Raw genomic sequence first — 6,000 nt, forward strand, 5'->3', positions numbered from 1 at the left:
CAGTGCCACAAGACAGTAAATGACCTGCCCCCCTCCACCACCGTAAATACCAGCTCAGGTACTTTCAGCTACCTTATAGTTACACTATCTCTGCTATTAAGACTGCTACCAATACAAACTGTGCCAGATCACACCAATTCATCTTGTTCCTGTGTGACGGGGTACATCCTGCAGCCCAAACAGTAAACTTTGCCAACATTGCAGGTTTTTCCCATGTGCAAGGTGCTGTAAACTGTATACATGGCATTGTAAAGTCTCCTCCAATTATCCTGGAATCTGCCATAATGCCTATATCACCGAGAATTCTTGTGTTCCTGCTTTGTTTCAAGGAATTGATGCTGTAGATGCATGGTTACTGGGAGTTAATGGCTACCCTGTGCAACTGTGACCGATTACACTATTATGTAATCCCCTCACTGTCGCCAGGTATAGAAATGATGCTGCCCATTCACACAGGGACATTATGGAGCGGATAGGCCTCTTGAAGATGAGTTTTGAATGCTTGGATTTATCTAGGGTAGGGAGGGCCTTGCAACACACCCCAGACAGAGTGTGCTGCATAATGATTGCGAGATACCCTGCACAACTGCAGCAGGCAAACAAGGGATGAGATAAATGCTGAGAAAGTGGCAGAGCAACTGCAGTCTTCCAAAGAGGAAGATGAGGACGTTGCGCAGGAGGAACATTACCTTCAAATGACAGATTAGTTCACCATCAGATGCAAAAAGCCGGATTGGATTTAATTGACACCCAGTTCTAGTCGATATGATCTTTGTGCAGTGATCATTTATTGACTATAAATTCGTTGTTGCCAAAAGGCAAACAGTCACTGTTTATTCCCAGAAACAAATGCAACTTTTACACTTGTTTTTTTTTCTACTTTTTCTGTTCTTTAATAAAAGCTAATGTTTTGTTCAATTTGAACTGTTTCCAACATGCGATGTTCCCACATTCAATAATGTCAAAATGTTGTATTATGCTGGGTGTTATGGAAACAGTAGCACTCCCTTAGACAAGGATTTAGCATGGTATAGTGTTAAGGACCAGTAGTCTGAATGGCTTGTAGATAATCTTTGCTTCTTGTAGTTGCAGCTACAAACTCAGTCGATCAGACACATGCTGATGTGTTTAAAACTGTGAGCTTCTATTTGCAATGTGGTGTCACCTATTGGAATCCTTGAACGTGGATAAGTCACCTGGGTCAGATGGATTGTTCCCTAGAATTTTGAAGGAGGTCAGAGAGGAAATAGCAGACGCTCTGAGGATTATTTTTCAGTCTTCACTAGACACAGATGAGATGCCAGAGGATTGGTGGTTCCATTGTTTAAAAACAGTACAAAGGAAATGCTAAATAATCATAGGCCACATAGTTTATTTAAGGTGGCCAGCAAATTTTTAGAATCCATCCTGAGAGATCAGATAAATTGTCACTTAGAAAGGCATGGACTAGTCAGGTTTAATCAACATGGCTTTGTTAAAGGAAGGTCATGCCTTACAAATTTGATTGAATTCTTTGAGGAAGTGGCAAGGAGGATTGATGAGGGTAGAGCAGGAAAGGTTTTCTACATGGATTTTAGTTATGCATTTGACAAGGTCCCACATGGCAGACTGATCAAAAAAGTAAAAGCCTATGGGATAAGGCTAACTTGTCAAATTAGATACAAATTTGGCTTGGTAACAGGAAGAAATGGGTAATGGTTAATGGCTGCCCTTGCAAATGGAAAGCTGTTTCAATTAGTGTTCTGCAGGGCTCGATGTTGGGACACTTGCTGTTTGTTTTATACATTAATGATTTGACTTGAATGTGGGAGGCACAACTGAGAAATTTGCAGATGACACAAAAACTGGCCATGTAGCCGAGAGTGTAGAGGATAGCTGTGAGCTCCAAAATGTTATAGATGGGTTGGTGGAGTGGGCAGGTGAGTGGCAGATAGAGTCCCACTCTGATAAGTGTGAGGAAATGCATTTAGGGAGGTCAAACAGTAAAAGGGAATACACAATAAATGGATATATACTGAGACGGGTAGATGAAGTGAGAGATCTTGGCGTGCACAGGTCCCTAAAGGTATTATGGTGGCACAGTCAGTGGGCTGAGCCCAGGCCTCATCCGATTCCATTAGCTTTCTTTCACTTTCTGTCTTTTTCTTCTTTTTTTTATTTTAGCTCATTTTCTTTTCTTTTTCTTTTTTGTTTTTTCTTCATTTTCTTTTCTTTTACATCTGGAGAATGGCAGGTGAAGGAGGAGGTCTTCGGTGGTGTTGGCAGTAACAGCAACACCAGGAAGAGCCGGGCACAGCTCTACTCCAGCCTAGGGTCTCCTGGTGAGTGAGGAGCGGGTCCTGGGCTGACTCCCCCCAGCCCAGACTCTCAGGCTAGTCTGAGGCTCCAGGTCCGTGAGTAGACCTGGGTGCCTGATGGAGGAGATGTGGTGGTCTTGGCACAGCACGGTCGCCCAATGTGGCAGTCTTGTCCCAGCATGGTGGTCTTTTCCCCATATGGAGGTCTTCTTTGTCTTCAGCTTCCAGGTATTCCAGCGGCCTGGCTGGTGGTCTCGTCCAGGAGTGGCCATCTTGGTCCAGCATGACAGTCGTCTTCAACAGAGGCTTTCGGCCCAGTATTCCAGTGGCCCAGCATGGTGGTCTTATCCACAAATGGCAGTCTCATCCCAGAATGGCAGTCTCTTCCCGGCTGTGTCTTCAGGGTATTCCATTATTCCTTAATCGGCTTTCCTCGAACCCAAGAGCCATTAGCCAAACTATGATGCACTTTGACTTAATTTTATATTTTTCTTATTTTTACGTATGACTTCTGTAATTGATGTAGGTGCCGAGTTAGCTTGACTTATAAAAGTTTTCCCTACTTTTCATGTAAAAGTACACATGACTATAAATTTCTGTTCTATTCTATTCTATTCTATATGGAATGCTCTCTTTCACCAGCTGAGGTATTGAATACAAAAGTAGAGATATAATTAAGAAAGTGTATAAGACATTCTTGCAGCAATAATTGAAGTATTGTGTGTAGTTTTGGTCACCACATTATAGGAAGGATATAATTTCTCTGGAGAGGGTGAAAAGAAGGTTTACAAGAATGCTGCCAGAGCTGGAGAATTGAAGCTACAAGGTGAGATTGGAGAGTTTGCAGTTGTTTTCCTTGGAACAGAGAAGGCTGAGGGGTGATGTGATTGATGTGTACAAAATTGTGAGAGGTAGAGATAAAGTTAACAGGAGGAAACTGTTACCTTTAGCAGAGAGTTCAAAAATCCAGTGGTCATAGATTTAAACTAAGTGGCAGTAAGATTAGAGGGGATTCAAGGAAAATATATTTTACACAGAGGATGTGGGTGTCTTGAATTCACTGCCTGAATTGACGGTGGAGGAAGAGACCCTAAATTCTTTTAAAAAGCACCTGAATCTGCACCTTAAGTGCTGTAAGCTGCAGGGCAATGGGCTGTGTGCAGAAAGATGGGATTTAAAAGGGCATCATGGTGTCTTTGGGTAGGCATAGACAGAGTGGGCCAGATGGTCCCTTTCTATCCTGTATCATTTCTATGGTTGTATGGTTCTGTGTCACCTATGTGCCTTCAGAAGTTGTCCTTTTTCAATTCTCTCCCACTACCTGTACTCTAGAGGGCTTTTCACAGCTTGCAGCATTTGACCGAGAACACAGTTGTGCTTTAAATACGATGTAGGTGGCATGAATCCCAGAAGGTTTCAGCAATGGTGATTAGTTCAACTGTTGGTGAGGGCATAATAGCACGAATGTGGTAGCATAGAGGTGTGGTGCTTATACAATGAGGTGAGATGCATAAAAAATTGTGACAACTCTCTATGAAATTGCTTGGGATTAACAACAAGCTGATTTTTGATAAAATTCAGCCCAGAGTCTTTTGTTTTATCTTTTTATTATTTTTGTAACCACTAGACTTACCATATGATTTACAATTAGATTTGTACTCTCTATCCCTTCCTGCCCAGTATGTTTATCACTTCCCTTATTCATACTTTTCATGTTTGCCTTTTCTCCTTCATTCACCACATCTTCTAAATACGTTCCTTTAGCTCGGCTACTTCATCTTAAATACTCTCTACTTCCCTGTTATGTGGCTTCTAAGAACACTGACCCCAGCATGATGCAGGTACAGACCATCACAATGGTACTGATGCTAATTTCCCCAATATTAGTGCCGTGCCATATGAACCAGAATGCACCTCTCTCACACCACCCTTTGAACCATGCATTCATCTAACCAATCTGATTTGCCCAATGCCAATTTTTATGTGGCAGAAATGTTAATCCAGGGATAATGACATTTGAAATTCTGCTGCTTGCATTGGTGCTCATACTAACAATACAGAATCTACTTCTTTGACCTATCTTTGTTGTTGGTATCAACATGGACGACATCAATTGGACCCTGTCCCTTTCACTGCAATTTGCTCTCTAGCCCTGAGCGGATGTCCTGAACACTGACACTGGACAGGTGACAGAGCCATCTTGGCTCATGCTCTTTGCTGGGAGGAAGAGTGTAAATTTCTTTCACAATACTGTCTGTACTACCACTACATCTCCACAGAATAGGTTCCATATGGTGTCATAGACAGTTACCTCATCCAATCTGTAGCCAGCACTCTGATCCAAACAGGCTGATGCCTGCTTACTTTGACTCATCTAACATCTTAATCTGTCTTATTTTAGTACTGTCTGTCTTACATATCTTTGAGAACCTTGTTTTTCTTCTATAATGTCACTTTCAGATTCCAGTTTCCTTGCTAAGGTAGTTTAAGCATTCCTAAACTGATCAAAGCCTAAAGATAATATCTTTCTGTATATCATGGGCAGCATTTTCAGGGTACTTATATGAACATCTTTCTACTATACGAACAAGATTTAGTGGGCTTTTCCTGTCCTTCTGCTGTCTCTTATTATTGATAGTACAGCAATTTCCTAGATATTCTCAAGGGTGAACAGGAATAGGCAATAAAAGCTGGACCAACCAGTGACAACCACATCCCATAAATGAATAAAAACAAAATTATTCAATGTTTTAAATGACTTTTTCCATAACAAAAGGCACAAGCCTACATCACGTCTTCATACTCGGCTGTGATATCAATATGTCAAACCTGGCTATTGGTCCACAATGAGCAGAATCCATTTTCACAAAGATTTTTGACAGTCCATTCTCAGAGCTCACCTCTGATTCTTTGGTATAGATGGACAGGATTCAATCCTCCACTTTTCATGACCAGTTTCAGAATTAAGTCTTTGTTCCAGTAATACCTGTAGTTGAGAAGTCTCGTTCCCCAGAAACATTTGAAGGTCCTGTTATGTATATATTCCACATAATGAATTTTAATGTCCAGCTAATTACCTCTCAGATAGTTTGTTAGACAGTACCAGATGTTCCTTTGTATGATCCTGTGAATTCAGATACTTTCAAGGCAAGAGACCTTAGTGGCCATTTTGTAGTGTTTCAGGTCACTTCAAATTTTCTTCTCTCAACCCAAAATTCAAGACTTCAATGTTAACTAATAAAGATTAGTAGTCTTCATTTAAATTCACAATAACAACATATGCAACATTCTCCTCTCTGTAGCCTTGGCATTGCTCACTCAGGCTTTGAATTTGCTAAGCCTAAAGGTTAATCACACATAATTCACATTTAAAAATATTTAAATCTTATATTCATCTCAAACTGCTGCCTTACTGCTTCAAGACATTTACTGGACAGTGATGGAACAGGGTGGGTGTTGCTGACGGCATTATATGCTTGGGTGTCTTAGCCTTGTAGCCAGCTTATCAGCAGACTTGCTTTAAGATTGATGAGCATTGCGAGATGCAAATTGCTTCATTGAATGCCATTAAAATAGTCAAATGTTATGAAAAACATCATGAAAATAGCAAATGATTTTTGCCATTTCTTGGCAATTCTTTTCATTTTATCTAAGATGAAGAGCTGTAAAATTTAACAAACACTGAAACTGAAGAGATAGAACA

This window comes from Rhincodon typus, chromosome 13 (assembly GCF_021869965.1).
Source record: "Rhincodon typus isolate 14 chromosome 13, sRhiTyp1.1, whole genome shotgun sequence".
NCBI classification, from domain to species: Eukaryota; Metazoa; Chordata; class Chondrichthyes; order Orectolobiformes; family Rhincodontidae; genus Rhincodon; species Rhincodon typus.